Here is a 17,120-nt window from a genome sequence, read left to right as displayed (position 1 = left end):
CCTATTCCATGCCTAAAACCCATATATGAGTGAGTACATACCATGTTTGTGTTTTGGTGACTGAGTTACCTCATTTAGGATGGTATCTTCTAGTACCATCCATTTGCCTGCAAATTTCAAGATTCCATTTTTTCCCACTGAGTAGTACTCTATTGTGTAAATATACCACATTTTCTCTATCCATTCTTCAATTGAGGGGCATCTAGGTTAGTTCCAAGTTCTGGCTATTACAAATAGTGCTGCTATGAACACAGTTGAACAGATGTCCTTATTGTATGAATCTTGGGTATATGCCTAGGAGTGAAATTGCTGGATCTTGTGGTAGACTGATTCCAATTTTCTAGAGGAACCTTCATACTGATTTCCAAAGTGGCTATACAAGTTTGTACTCCCACCAGCAGTGGAGGAGTGTTTCCCATTCTCCACATCCTCTCCAGCATAAACTGTCATTGATGTTTTTGATTTTAGCCATTCTGACAGGAATAAGATGGTATCTCAGAGTTGTTTTGATTTGCATTTCCCTGATGGCTAAGGATGTTGAACTCTTTCTTGGCTGTCTTTCAGCCATTTTAAATTTCTCTATTGAGAATTCTCTATTTAATTTGGTACCTCTCTTTTTAATTGAATTATTTGGTGTAATGGGGACTACCTTCTTAAGTTCTTTGTATATTTTGGTGATCAGCCCTCTGTCAGATGTGGAGTTGGTAAATATCTTTCCCATTCTGTGGGTTGCCCTTTTGTCTTGCTGACTGTGTGATTTGTCTTAGAGAAGTTAATCAGTTTCAGGAGGTCCCATTTATTAATTGTGGATCTCAGTGTCTGGGCTACTGGTGCTATGTTCAAGAAGCAGTCTCCTGTACCAACTCATTCAAGATTACTTCCCACTTTCTCTTCTAAGATGTTCAGTGTGGCTGGATTTATGTTGAGATCTTTGATCCATTTGGACTTAAGTTTTGTGCATGGTGATAGATATGGATCTATCTGCAGTCTTCTACATGTCATTGTCCAGTTATGCGAACACCATTTGTTGAGGATGCTTTCTTTTTTCCATTTTATAGTTTTAGATTCTTTGTCAAAGATCAGGTGTTCATAGGTGTGTGTGTTAAAATCAGGGTTTTCAATTCGATTCCATTAATCTAAATGTCTGTTTTTGGCCCTATACAATAAAAAACTTCTGGAGGCATCACTATGCATAATTTCAAGCTCTATTATAGAAATATAGTTCTGAAAACTGCTTGGTATTGACACAAAAATAGACAGGTAGACCAATGGAATAGAGTTGAAAACCCTGATAATAACCCACACACCTACAAACACTTGATTTTTGACAAAGAAGCTAAATTTATACGATGGAATAAAGAAAGCATTTTCAACAAATGTTGATGGCATAACTGAATGCTGGAGTGTATGTAGAAGACTGCAGAGAGATCCATGTTTATCGCTACGCACAACTTAAGTCCAAATGGATCAAAAACCTCAACATAAACCCAGCCACACTGAACCTATTACAAGAGAAAGTAGGAAATGACCTTGAATTAATTGGTACAGGAGAGTGCTTCCTGACCATAACACCAGTAGCACAGACACTGAGATCCACAATTAATAAATGGGACCTCCTGAAACTAAGAAGATTCTGTAAAGCAAAGGACACAGTCAACAAGACAAAACGACAGCCCACGGATTGGGAAAAGATATTGACCAACCCCACTTCTGACAGAGGGCTGACGTCCAAAATTTACAAAGAACTCAAGAAACTAGTCTCCAAAACACCAAATAATCCAATTTAAAAGTGGTGTACAGAACTAAATAGACAATTCTCAATAGAGGAATCTAAAATGGCTGAAAGACACTTAAGAAAGAGTTCAACATCCTTAACCATCAGGGAAATGCAAATCAAAACAACTCTAAGATACCATCTTATTCCTGTCAGAATGGCTAAAATCAAAAACACCAATGACAGTTTATGCTGGAGAGGATGTGGAGAAAGGGGAACATTCCTCCACTTCTGGTGGGAGTGCCAACTCAGCAACTTTGGAAATCTATATGTGATTCCTCAGGAAAAGGGCAATCAGTCTACCAAAGATCCAGCAATTCGACTCTTAGGCATATACCCAAAAGAAGCACATTCATACAACAAGGACATCTGTTCAACAGTGTTCATCGCAGCATTATTTGTAATAGTCAGAACCTGAAAAAAACCCTAGATGTCTCTCAACTGAAGAATGGGTAGAGAAAATGTGGTACATTTACACAATGGAGTACTACCCAGTGGGGGGGGGGAACAATGGAATCTTGAAATTTGCAGGCAAATGGATGGAACTAGAAGAAACCATGCAAGGTAACCTAGTCACAAAAAGACAAACATGGTAAATAATCTCTCATGTGTAGATTTTAGACATAGAGTAAAAGATATCCAGCCTACAATCCACACTGCCAGAGAAGCTAGTAAACAAGGAGGACACTAAAAGAGACATACATGGTCCCCTGGAGAAGGGGAAAGGGACAAGATCTCCTGAGCAATTTGGGAGCATGGTGAAGGAGAGAGGGATCTAGGAGATTGAGAAAGGGAGAAGAGGAGGGGTGAGCAAGACATGATGGGGCAGGGAGGTTGAGTTGGGGGAACAACAGAAGAGAGCAAGATATGAGATAATATAATAGAGGGAGACATTATAGGTTTAAAGAGAAAACAGGCACTAGGGAAATGTCTGGAGAGCTACAGAGATGACACCAACTAACAATCTAAGCAACAGAGGAGAGGCTCCCTTAAATGCCTTCTCCTGATAATGAAATTGATGACGAATTCATATGCCATTGTATAGCCCTCATCCAGCAGCTGGTGGAAGTAGAAGCAGACACCCACAGCTAAACCTTGAACTGAACTGAAATCCAGTTGCAGAGAAGGAGGACAGATGAGCAAAATGGTCCAGACCAGCCTGGTGAAACCCACAGAAACAGCTGGCCTGAACAAGGGAGAGCTCTTGGTCCCCAGACTGATAGCTGGGAAACTAGCATGGGACTGATCCAGACCCCTTGAATGTGGGTGTCAGCGAGGAGACCTTAGAAACTTATGGGGCCTCTTGTAGTGGATCAGTACTTATCCCTAGCCTAGGAATGGGCTTTAGGAGCCCATCTCACATGGAGGAATACTCCCTGATCTAGACACAAGGGGTTGGCCTAGGCCCTATGCCAAATGATATGACAGACTTTGAAGACCCCCCCCATGGAAGGCCTCACCCTCCCTGGGGAACAGAAAGAGTATGGGATAGGTAGGGTGTTTGTTGGGGGAGGCAGGGGAGGAGGGGAGGGAGAGGGACCTGGATTGACATGTAAAATAATTTTCTTTCAAATTAAAATAAAGAATTATAAAGCTGTTTTCAGGACTATGGCTCTATATTAGAGCTTGAAGTCTGGGAAGGTGATGCCTCAGGATGTTCCTTTATTGTACAGGGTTGTTTTGGCTATCCTGGGTTTTTTGTTTTTCCATATGAAGTTGAGTACTGTTCTTTCAAGGTCTGTGAAGAATTGTGTTGGGATTTTTGATGGGAATTGCATTGAATATATAGATTGCTTTGGGAAAGACTGCCATTTTTACTATGTTGATCCTACCTGTCCAACAGCATGGGGGATCTTTCCATTTTCTGGTATCTTCTTAATTTCTTTATTTAAAGACTCAAAGTTCTTACTATACAGGACTTTCATGTTTTGCTTAGTGTTACTCCAAGATATTTTATGCTGTTAGTTGCTATTGTAAAGGGTGATGTTTCTCTGACTTCTTTTTCAGCGCATTTATCATCTGTATATAGTAGGGCTACTGATTTTTTTGAGTTAATCTTGTATCCTGCCACTTTGCTGAAGGTGTTTATCAGCTGTAGGAGTTCCCTGGTAGAGTTTTTCGAGTCACTTATGTAAATTATCATATCATCATATCATATCATATCATCTGCAATAGTAAAAGTTTGACTTCTTCCTTCCCAATTTGTATCCCCTTGATCTTCTTTTGTTGTCTTATTGCTCTAGCTAGAACTTCAAGTTCAATATTGAAGAGATATGGAGAGAGTGGACAGCCTTGTCTTGTTCCTGATTTTAGAGGAATCACTTTGAGTTTCTCTCCATTTAGTTTGATGTTGGCTGTTAGTTTGCTGTATATTGCTTTTATCATGCTTTGATATGTTCCTGTTATTCCTGTTCTCTCCAATACCTTCATCATGAAGGGATGTTGGATTTTGTCAAAGGCTTTTTCAGCCCCTAGTGAAATGATCCTGTAGTTTTTCTTTTTCAGTCTGTTTACCTGGTAGATTACATTGATGGATTTTCATGTGTTGAACCATCACTGTATTCCTGGGATGAAGCCTACTTGATCATGGTAGATGATTTCTGTGATGTGTTCTTGGATTTGATTTGCCAGTATTTTGTTGAATATTTTTGCATCGATGTTCATGAGGGAGATTGGCCTGTAATTCTCTTGATAGTGTGTCTCTGTGTGGCCTGGGTACCAAGGTAATTGTGGCTTCATAAAAATATCTTGGCAATGTCCCTTCTGCTGCTTGGTGTGGAAAAATTTGATGAGTACTGGTATTAGCTTTTCTTTGAATTTCTTTTGTTCCTCATTTTTATTTGTATTTTTTATTAACAGTGCTATAGTGGTTTATTTATTAGTTTCTGTTTTATTTTTTTAATTCTTTAATTACTACTCATGTTTACATATCCACCCCTCCCCCCATTCCCTTACCCTCCCACTCTCCCATGTTCCCCCACAACCCTCCCAACCCATCCCCAAACTCCTCCCCAGGGATAGTGAGGCCCTCCACCAGGGACCTTCATAGTCTGTCATATCTTTTGGAGGAGGCGCTAGGCCCTCCTTGCTGCATCTGGGCTGCAATAGTATCTCTCCATAGGGAATGGACCCCCAAAGTCCATTTGTGCTCTAGGGATAAAGATGGCTCCACTGTTAGAGGTCCCATAGACTGTTTTGGCCTCCTAGCTGGCACCCACATTCAGACGGCTTGGTTTGGTCCAATTCTGGTTCCCCAGGTTTATGACTAGGGTCTCTCTATGCTCTTACTAGGTCAGGTCAACTGTTTCTACGGGTTTCTGCACACCAACTTGGCTTCTTTGCTCATCCCTCCTCCCTCTCTACAATTTGATTCCAGGGGTATGTTACAGGGCTCAGCTATGGGTGCCTGTTTCTGCTTTGAACAGCTATTGGAGTAAGGCTCTAGGCATGGTAACCAAGGTAGATACCAATCTCATTTTAGGGGAAGGACATCAATGTCATTTTCTCCACCACTGTTTGGATTCTTTGTTGGAGTCGTCCCTGTGGATCCCCTCACATTTCCCTTATGCCAGACTGAGAGAGGGGAGGAATAGAGGAGGGCAAGAAAGGAGAAGACTTGATAGAGGGAGACAATACAGGTATAGAGAGAGATCTTCTTTGAATTTCTGGTAGAATTCTGTACTGAAACCATCTGGCCCTGGGCCTCTTTGGTTGGGAGACTTTTGATGACTGCTACTAGTTCATTAGAGGTTATAGATCTGTTTGAATTGCTTATCTGTTGGTTTAATTTTAGTAGGTGAACAATTTCTATCCAGAAAATTATTTCGAATTTTGTGGAGTACAGGTTTTAAAAGTCTGACCTGATGATTCTCTGGATTTCCTCAATGTACATTGTGATGTCCCCCTTTTCATTTCTGAGTTTCTAATTAGCATGATCTCTCTCTGCCTTTTGTTTAGTTTGGATAAAGGTTTGTCTATCTTGTTGACTTTCTCAAAGAAGCAACTCTTTGTTTCATTGATTCTTTGTATTGTTTTCCTAGTTTCTACTTTATTAATTTCAGTCCTCAGTCTGATAATTTCATGGAGTCTACTCCACTGTGGCAAGTTTGCTTCCTTTTGTTCTAGAGCTTTCAGTTGCACTGTTAATTCTCTAGTGTGACTATTCTCCAGTTTCTTCATGTGGGCACTTAGTGCTATGAACTCTTAGCAGTGCTTTCAAAGTGTCCCATAAGTTTGGATATGTTGTGTCTTCATTTTCATTAAATTCTAGGAAGTCTTTAATTTCTTTTTCTTCCTTGAGCCAGGAATGTTGCAGTTGAACATTATTCAATTTCCATGAGTTTTTAGGGTTTCTGTAATTTGTGTTGTTATTGAATTCTAACTTTAAACATGGTGGTTTAATAAGATACAGGGGGTTATTCCAATTTTTTGTATCTGTGTAGGTTTGCTGCATTGCCAAGTATGTAGTCGGTTTTAGAGAAGATTCTCTGTTGGGCTGAGAAGAAGGTTTACTCTTTTGTGTTTTGGTGGGATGGTCTATAGATGTCTGTCAATCCCAACTGGGTCATAACTTCTGTTAGTTCTTTTGTTTCTTTGTTGATTTTCTGTCTGGTGGTCCTATCTAGTAGTGAGAACAGGGTGTTGAAGTCTCCTATTATAAGGGTGTGATGTTTTTATGTGTGATTTGAGCTTTAGTAATGTTTCTTTTACAAATGTGGATGCCTTCAGTCTCATTATCCGGGGAGGGCATTTAAGGAAGCCTCTCCTCTGTTGCTTAGATTGTTAGTTGGTGTCATCTTTGTAGATCTCCAGACATTTCCCTAGGGCCTGATTTCTCTGTAAACCTAAAATGTCTCCCTCTGTTATGGTATCTCCATTCTTGTTATCTTCTATTCTTCCCCCACCACAACCTTTCTGCTCCTTTGTTTCCTCTGCATCCCTCTCCTTCTCCCCTTCTCATTCTCCTAGCTCCCTCTCCCCTCTTCCCATGCTCCTAATTTGCTCAGGGGATCTTGATCTTTTCCCCTTCTCCAAGGGACCATGTATGTCTCTCTTCTGGTCCTCCTTGTTTACTAGCTTCTCTGATAGCCCTCATCCAGCAGCTGGTGGAAGTAGAAGCAGACACCCACAACTAATCACCAAACTGAACTGGAATCCAGATGCAGACAAGTGAAGAGCAAAGGGGTCCAGACCAGGCTGGTGAAACCTACATAAACAGCTGACCTGAACATCGGGGAATTCTTGCTCCCCAGACTGATAGCTGGGATACCAGAATGGGACTTATCCAGACCCCAGGAACATGGGTTTCATTGAGGAAACCTCGGAAATGTATGTGAGCTCCTTTAGTAGTTCAGTACTTATCCCTAGCATAGGTGTGGACTTTGGGAGCCCATTCCACATAGAGAAATACTCCCTGAGTCAAGACACATTGGGGTGGGCCTAGGCCCTATTCCAAAGGATACGATAGACTCTGATGACACCCTATGGAAGGTCTCACCATCCAGGGAGAGCAGAAAGGATATGTGATAGGTAGGGTTTTAGTTGATGAGGGGTGATAGGGGAGGACAGGAGGGAGAAGGGAAACTGGGATTGTCATGAAAACAATCTTGTTTCTAATTCAAATAAAAAAAATCTGGGAAAAAAATAAGTGAACTAATGTAAATAAATACAGGAAGGCAATGAATGAGACAGTTAACTGAGGAAAGAGCCAAACTACATATGACAGAAAATCTTGTAAGCTACTCATCTGACAGAGGAGTCAACCACTACAAAATGAAAACAATCAAACAAAAAATGAGCTATGGTACTAAACAGAGAGTTCTCAAAAGAAAAAATACCTATGGTCAATAAACGAAGCATGAACATTCTTGGCCATCAGTGAAATGGAAGGTAAACTAATTTGATACTTCATCTCACCACATTCAGAATAGCTATTATTAAGTAATCAAATGATATCAAATGCTGGTGAAGATGTTGGGAAATAGGGAGCCTTCATTCACCCTGGGTGGAAGCACAAACTGATGTAACAATTATGGAAATCAGTGTGAAGCATTCTCAGAAATCTAAAAGAGGAAGAGTTGTAAAATCCCTGATTATAAGTCTGAAGGACTCTGTATCCTACTACAGAGATAATTGTTCAACCATGTTTGTTGCTGCTCTGTTCAAAATATCTAGGAAATGAAGGCAGCCTGGATGTTCTACAAAAAAATGAATAATGTAGTTGAACTGTTTTTTACTCTTTGGGCCCTACCACCCAGCTCCAAATAAATATATGGAGACATCATTGCTTATGAATGCCTGGATTTCCCTTGGCTTATTTCTTGCCAGCTTTACTTAAATTATCCCATCTACCTTTGCCTCTGGTTTTACCTTTCTCTACTCCATATATCTTTCTTTCTTACTTACTCTGTGGTTTATTGTGTGGCTGGCTGGTTGGCCCCTGGCACCCTCCTCCTCCTTCTTTCTTCTATTTATTCTCTCTGCCTGACAGTCCTGCTTATTTCTCTCTCCTGGCTAGCTATTAACCATTCAGCTCTTTATTAAACCAATCAGGTGTTTTAGACAGGCCAAGTAACAGAGATTTACAGTGTTAAACAAATGCAACATAAAAGAATGCAGCACATCTATGCATTATCCACAGCATAATGGAATGTAATACTACTACATCTAACATTTCACAACAGGATAATGAAATTACATATATATGCAGAGATATATATGTGTGTATGTATATATTAGGAATACAGTCAAAAGACTGTATTCATGGAAGGCAGTACCTTAAGGAACTGTGAGAGAGGCTCCAGGAAAAAGGAAGAGGGCCTTTTACTTCACTAGATTGTTCTTGAATATGATTTTGTGCCTCCTGTGTGAAACATTTATAATCAATTTATAAGGCATGTTTACATCTTATAGCTATAACATAGGTGTCAGATCACAGCTATAGAACCCAATCTGGTCAGTGTACCCTGATTCTGGATATGGCCTTCTGTCTTGCTTTCGTGCTCCCAGATACAATCTATAGTTTGTGCCAGGCAATTGTGTTTAAATTGATCTGTCCTCAAAAAGTAAAGGAACTCTATGTTAATATTTAATATGAGTTTATTGTCATTTATTTACATGTTTTCCTGAATGTAAATAACCTTCTTTGGATCATTGCTTTCTTTGTCACATATATGTATAAAAGTACTCTGACCAGCCTGGTCTACAGGGTGAGTTCCAGGATAGGCTCCAAAACAATACAGAGAAACCCTGTCTCAAAAAACCAAAACAAACAAACAAACAAAAGTACTCTGAAATTGAAATTGAAGTAAGGTTGTCTACAGCATCAGACCAGAGTCCACCCCATTCTCTCAGGTCCTCAGATACCATGTCCAATAGACAACCTCTGCACAGTACGGCCAAAAAGTCAACTATATATACATATATATGAATAATATTCATCAATAAAGAAAAACGAAATGATAGAACTTGCAAGAAAATAGATGCAGCTGGAACAAACACTAGTGAGTTATCCCAGCATCAGAATGAAAAACATACGCAAATCTTTGACTATATCATGTGACTATGAGTGTATGTAGATGCCAGGAAGCTGGACAGCTGCCCACATGAGGGAAAGGAAACATTAAGAAGGATGAGCGGGAAAGGAATAGAGCACATGATCTGGAAGTGGGGGTGTAACAAGAGCAGGAAGGTTTCAGTAAGAGTGGGGACTAGGGAGGTGTTGGAGGGGAGAAGCTTGGGGAAGGGTAATTAAAAGTATATATGTATGAAACTGTCATAGAGAAACATGGTATGTCATAAGCAAGTTTTTCAAAATTAGTAACCAAATCTTTTTTAATTGAAATATTTTAAAAAAGCAAGCAAGTCAGAGTGTTGAAGAGATAATGGTGGTCTTTATGACACAGCATGAGGTAAGTCTCACGGCCGCATGCACGTCCTCCAGCTCTCCAAGATAGGCAAATAAAGAGTGTGTACATGGTTGTAGAACCATCAACCTAAGAGAAGAGTGGAAAATATTCCAGCCAAACCAATAATCTGCCTTTCCATAATGCACGTCTTTGGTAAAATTGGATTATCTATTGCCTATGTTTTTGTGAGTGTTGTTATCTTCGCTGGGTTGGAGTTTTCCTTCCAGAACTTTTTGTAGTGCTGGATTAATGGATATGTATTGCTTAAATCTGGTTTTGTCATGGAATAACTTGTTTTCTCCAGCTATAGTGATTGAAAGCTTTGCTGGAAAGAGTAGTCTTGGCTGGCATCCATGTTCCCATAGCGTTTGTAGAACAAATATCCAGGATCTTCTGGCTTTCAAAGTTTCCATTGAGAAGTTGGTTGTAATTCAGATAAGTCTGCCTTTATATGTTACTTAGCTTTTTTCTTTTGCTGCTCTTAATATTTTTTCTTTATTCTATAAGTTTGTTGTTTTGCTTATTATGTGGTGAGGGAACTTCTTTTTGTGGTCCAATCTATTTGGTGTTCTGAAAGCTTCTTGTACTTTCATTGGCATATCCTTCTGTAGGTTGGGGAAGTTTTCTTCTATGATTTTGTTGAATATATTTTCTGTACCTTTGAGCTGAATTTCTTCGCATTCTTCTATACTTATTATTCTTAGTTTGGTCTTTTCACAGTGTCCCATATTTCCTGGATATTTTGTTTAGGAATTTGTTGGACTTGAGATTTTCTTTGGTTAATGACTGTATATCCTCTAGTGAGTCTTCAACACCTGAGATTCTCTCTTCCATCTCTTGTATTCTATTGGTTATATTTACATCCTGATCGTTGGCCCAGCTTTTCTATTTCCGGCATACCCTCATTCTATGTTTTCTTTATTGTTTCTAATTCTGCTTTCAAGCCATGAACTATTTGAATTGTTTCCTTCACTTGTTTGGTTGTTCTTTCTTGACTTTCTTTAGATTCTTTAAGTGATTTGTTCTTTTCTTGAATTTTTTGGTTTGTCTTTTCCTCCATTTCATGTAATTTTTGGCTTGGTTTTTCTTCTATTTCTTTAAGTGATTTTCTTGTTTCCTTTTTAATGGTCTCTTTCATCTTCATAAAATAACTTTTAAGATCCATCTCTTCTTCATCCTCTGTGTTGGGCTTTTCATTTCTTGCTGGTGTGGATTCTCTAGATTCTGGTGGTGTCATATTCGTCTTTCTGTTGTTGAGTGTGTTCTTCGTCTGTCATCTTCACATCCCTTCTTCCAGTGGCTGCAGGTGGGGTCTTTCCCTCTCTTCTAGTCTCCTCAAGCTCAGGCAGCAGGCAGAGGGCAGAGGGCAGAGGGCAGAGGGCAGAGGGCAGAGGGCAGAGGGCAGAGGGCAGAGGGCAGAGGAGGGACAAGGGTGAGGTATGTCCAGATTCAGGGTGGGCCTTCCTGTCTGGGGAGGTCCACTCTTGTGGAGGGGCAGGCTCAGGAAGAAGCCTTGTATCATCTTGATAGGGCAAGTTGGGGGCAGAGCAATGACCAGACTTACCTCATGTGGCAGGCAGCAGGAGACAGGCACCTCATAAGGTCCTTTATTGTACAGGGTTGTTTTAGCTATCCTGAGTCTTTTGTGTTTCCATATAAAGCTGAGAATTGTCCTTTCAAGGTCTGTGAAGAATTGTGTGTGTATTTTGATGGGGATTGCATTGAATCTGTAGATTGCTTTTGGCAAGATTGTCATTTTTACTATGTTGATCCTCAGTATTTTATTGAGTATTTTTGCATCAATGTTCATAAGGAAGATTGGTCTGTAGTTCTGTATCTTAGTTGTGTCTTTGTGTGGCTTGGGCACCAAGGTAATGTTAGCCTGATAAAAAGAGTTTGGCAATGATCCTTCTGCTTGTATTGTGTGCAACACTTTGATGAGTAGTGTTATTAGCTCTTCTTTGAGTTTCTGGTAGAATTCTTCACTGAAACCATCATGCCCTGGGCGTTTTTTGGTTGGGAGACTTTCAATGACTGCTACTATTTCCTTAGCAGTTATAGGTCTATTTAAACTGTTTATCTGTTCTTGATTTAATTTTGTTAAGTAATATCTATCCAGAAAATTGTCCATGTACTTTAAATTTTCCAATTTTGTGTAGTATAGGTTTCATAGTATGACCTGATGATTCTCTAGATTTCTCTAGTATCTGTTGTTATGTGCCCCATTTCATTTCTGATTTTATCAACTTGCATGTTATCTCTCTGCCTTTTGGTTAGGTTGGATGAAGGTTTGTCTATCTTGTTGATTTTCTCAAAGATCCAACTGTTTGTTTCATTGATTTTTTGTATTGTTCTCTTTGTTTCTACTTTACTGATTTCAGCTCTCAATTTGAGTATTTCCTGGCATCTACTCCTCCTGGGTGAGTTTACTTTTTTTTGTTCTAGAGCTTTCAGTTGTGCTGTTATTTCTCTAGTGTGACTATTCTCCAGTTTCTTCATGTGTGCACTTAGTGCTATGAACTTTCCTCTTAGAATTGCTTTCAGAGTTTTGCAAAGGTTTGTGTATATTTTGCCTTCATATTCATTGAATTCTAGGAAGTCTTTGATTTCTTTTTTTATTTCTTCTTTCACCCAGGAGTGATGTAAATGAGCATTGTTCAATTTCCATGAGTTGGTGTGGTTTCTGCAATTTGTTGTTGAATTCTAATTTTAAGCCACGGTGGTCTGATAAGATACAGGGGATTATTCTAATTTTTTGTATGTGTTGAGGTTTGCTTTGTTGCCCAGTTTGTGGCTGATTTTAGAGAAGGTTCCATGAAGTGCTGAAATGAAGGCATATTCTTTTGTGTTTAGATGGAATGTTCTATAGATGTCTGTTAAACCCAAATGGGTCATAACTTCTGTTAGATCCTTTCTTTATTTGTTAGGTTTCTGACTAGTAGTCCTGTCCAGTTCTGAGAGTGGGGTGTTTATGTCTCCCAATATAAGTGTGTGAGGTTTTATGTATGATTTGAGTTTTAGTAATGTTTCTTTTACGAATATAGATACTTCATATTTGGGTCATAGTTGTTCAAAATTGAGAATTCATCTTGATGGTTTCTCCTGTGATGAATATGAAATGACCTCCTTTGTCTCTTTTGATTGTTTTTAGTTTAAAGTCTAATTTATTAGATATTAGGGTTGCTACACCAGTTTGTTTCTTGGGTCCATTTGATTAGAAAATCTTTTCCTTACCCTTAACTCTGAGATACTCTCTGTCTTTGAAGTTGAGGTGTGTTTCTTGTATGCAGCAGAAACATGGATTCTGTCTTCATATCCAATCTGTTAGTCTGTGTCTTTTTATAGGTGAGTTAAGACCATTAATATTGGGGGATATTAATGACCATTGATTGTTTATTCTTGTTTGTTTTTGATTTGGTGGTGGTAGTATTGTACATGGATTCTCACATCCCCCCTTTTTTCTCTTTTGAATGTTGGTAAAGTGGGATTATCAATTACCTTTGTTTTTTTGATTGTAGTTAACTTCCTTGGGTTGGAGTTTTCCTTCCAGAACTTTCTGTAGGGCTAAATTTGTGGATATATATTGTTTAAATCTGGTTTTGTCATCGAATGTCTTGTTTTCTCTATCTATAGTGTTTGTAAGCTTTTCTAGGTATAGTAGTCTGTGATGGCATGTGGTATGTGGTGTCTTAGTGTTGGTAGACAATCTGTCCAAGACCTTCTCGATTTCAGAGTTTTCATGCAGAAGTCAGGCTAATTCTAATAGGTTTGCCTTTTCATGTTTCTTGGCCTTTTTGCTGCTCTTAATATTCGTTCTTTATTCTATATATTTGGGGTTTTTATTATTATGTGGTGAGGGTTTTTATTATTTGTGGTCCACTCTATTTGGTATTCTGTCACCTTGTAATTCCATTGGCATGTCTTTCTTTAGGTTGGGATTGTTCTTTTCTGTGATTTTGTTGAATATGTTTTCTGCACCTTTGAGGTGTGTTTCTTCACCTTCTATACCTATTATTCTTAGGTTTTGTCTTTTCACAGTGTCCCATATTTCCTGGATATTTTGTGTTATGGGTTTGTTGGACTTAAGATTTTCTTTGGTCGATGAATGTATTTCTCCTAGTGTATATTCAGCACCTGAGATTCTCTCTTCCATCTCTTGCATTCTGGTGGTTATGCTTGCATCTGTAGTTCCTGATTGTTTACCCAACTTTTCTTTTCCAGCATTCCCTCAGTTTGTGATTTTTTATTGTCTCTATTTCAGTTTTCAGGTCGTGAACTGTTTCCTTCAACTTTTTGATTGTTTTTTCTTGGCTTTCTTTAAGTGATTTGTTGATTTCTTGTATTTGTGGGTAGTTTGTCTTCCATTTCTTTGAGGGATTTACTCATATCCTTTTTAAGGGCCTCTATCATTTTCATGAAGTTGTTTTTAAGGTCATTCTCTTCTGCTTCATCTGGGTTGGGAGATCCAGGTCTTGCTGGTGTAGGGTCCCTAGGCTCTGGTGGTGTCATGTTGGTTTTTTGTTGGTGAATGTGTTTTTATATTGTCTTCTTTCCATCTCTTCTTTCAGTGAGTGCAGGTGGAGTTTCTTCCTCTTGGTGGGTATGGGTCCAAGGTTCCCTTCCGGTGGGTGCAAGCAGTTCCAATACCCTGATGGCTGTCCTCTTTCTGTGGGTGCAGGAAGGCCTAGTGCTGAGACATTGGCAGTCCCTGGTTTCTCTGTGTACAGGCCCCAAGCCTCAGGAGGCTCTGAACAGGGCACCAGATGTTGAGCTGTAAGCAGGCCCATGCTTATCTCCTCTTTTGAGTGGAAGCAGGACAAGGACACTGGCAAACTCTTGATTAGCTGGACCACTAGGATGGGCTCACCAGTGTGCAGTCTCCAGGCCTCAGGAACCATGGCAAATCTTATAAAGAAAACATTTAATTGGTGTGACTTGCTTACAATTTCAGAAGTTCAGTCCATTATTATCTTGCAGACAACAGGAAGTCAACTGGCTGTCACACTGAGAGAAGCTTGAGCAAAAGAGACATCAAAGGCTGCCCTCACAGTAACACACTTCCTCCAACAAGACCACATCTCCTGATAGTAACATTTCCTTTGGGGACCATTTTTTTCAAACTGCCACATTCCACTCCCTGGCTCCTAAAGGCTTATATCCATATCATAATGCAAAATATGCTTTCCGTCCAACTTCAAAAGCCCCCCTAGTCTATAACAGCCTCAAACTGGTATCAAAGTCTAAAGTCTCTTCTGAGATGCCATGCAATTCCATAACTTTATTGTACCTGGAAAGACCAAAATCAAAAAGCAGATCACATAATTCATTTCATGGCACAGGATATAAATTGTCATTCCAAAACATAGGAAAGGGAGCATAATGAGGAAATACTGGACCAAAGCAAGACCAAAAACCAGATGGGCAAACTCCAAACTTTGCATCTCCACATCTAATGTCAAAATACTCTTCAAATTCCTCCAAACAAAAACATGGTCTGGAATATGACAGCCATACCCCAATCCCCGGTACCAATTTCTTCTGTCTTCCTTAGGATTTTCTATTGCTATAAAGAGATACCATGACCATGAAAACTCATATAAAGAAAAGATTTCATTGGAGTGTCTCACTTACAGGTTCAGAGATTCAGTTCACTATCATCATGACTGGGCACATGACTGTGAACAGGTAGATGTGGTGCTGAAGCTGAGAGTGCTACACCTTGCAGGCAACACGAAGTCAACTGGTTGTCCAACTGACTAAAGCTTGAGCAAAAGAGACCTCAAAGGCCTCACCCACAGTGACACACTTCCTCCAACAGGGCCACACCTCTTAATAGTGCCATTCCCTTTGGGGGCCATTTTCTTTCAAACCACCACAGCACCCATCCACCATATGTGCAACCCCAGTAACCATCACTATATCATGCAATACTGTGAAGTAGCAGTTAGTGGTAATGCAAGATATTAACTGAGATTTGCATGTACAGTTAATATGTAGATATAAAAATGTAAATGCATAAAGAATGTCAATGATTAGAATACTCTGCTAACAATCATCCTTAAGGCAGGTTTAATGTCCTTGTTCCTCAGGCTGTAGATGAAGACAAACATGGATTGTACTCACTTATATATGGATTTTAGACATAGAGCATAGGATTACCAGCCCTCAATCCACACCACCAGAAAAGCTAGGAAACAAGGAAGAGCCTAAGAGAGACATACATGGTCCCCCAGAGACAGGGAAAGGGACAAGATCTACTAAGAAAATTGGGAGCATGGTGGGGGAGGGAATTAGGAGAAAGAGATGGGGAGAAGAGGATGGGGTAGGAAGAAATGAGGGCCAAGAAAATTGAGTTGGGGAAGAATAGAGGAGAGCAAGAAAAGAGATACCTTAATGGAGGGAGCCATTATAGGTTTAAAGAGTAATCTGGCACTAGGGAAATGACCAGAGATATACAAGGATGGTGCCAACCAAGATTCTAAACAATAGTGAAAAGAATGTCCTAAATGCCTTCCCCTATAATGACATTGATGACTACCTTATATGCCACTCTAAAGCCTTTATCCAGTATCTGATGGAAGCAGAAGCAGAGGTTCACAGCTAAGCACTGAGCTGAATTCCTGGAATCCAATTGTAGAGAGGGAGGAGTGATGAGCAAAGGGGTCAAGACCATTCTGGGGAAACCCACAGAAACAGTTAGCCTGAGGAAGTGGAAGCTAATGGAACTCAGATTGATAGCTCAGAAACCAGCATAGGGCAGAACCAGGCCCCCTGAACCAGAGTATCAGTTAGGAGACCTGGGCAGTCTATGGGGCCTCTGGTAGTAGAATAGTATTTATCCCTAGTGTACAAATATACACTGAGAGCCCCATCCCCATAGAGGGATACTTTCTCAGCCTAGGTACATGGGAGGGTCTAAGTCCTGCCCCAAATGTTGTGACAGACTTTGATGATTCCCCCATGGAAGGCCTCATACTTTCTGTGGACCAGAAAAGAGATGGGATGGGGGTTGATGGGGGCCTGGGATGATGGGAGAGAGAAAGAACTGGGATTGATACATAAAATAAGATTGTTTCTAATCTAAATAAAAAATGTTAAAAAGAAAAAAGAATCACCATAGATCACATTGAAAGCTGGAACCTACAGGATGACTTCAGGGGTGCCAGCCAAGTCAGTGATGTGAGGGTAGAGGGACACCTCTTTTCCACTGTACCAGTTTTTTAGACAGCCAGGGATGTTCCAATTATGGCATTTGAACCAAATTTAGATTTATTTTCAGTGCCATCCAACTTGATGATCAGATTTTTCATCTTCTCTTCTTCCAAACATTCATCTTCTTGCTACCCAGAGCAAGATGTGCTCAACTTCCTTGAGACTCCTTCCATAGTAGCAGGTGTAATCATTGTCATGGAGTTCTATGGCTTTATGTGTGGAGGCAC

The sequence above is a fragment of the Cricetulus griseus genome, assembly GCF_003668045.3.
Source record: "Cricetulus griseus strain 17A/GY chromosome 1 unlocalized genomic scaffold, alternate assembly CriGri-PICRH-1.0 chr1_1, whole genome shotgun sequence".
NCBI classification, from domain to species: Eukaryota; Metazoa; Chordata; class Mammalia; order Rodentia; family Cricetidae; genus Cricetulus; species Cricetulus griseus.
Note: the sequence above shows the minus strand (reverse complement) of the source record.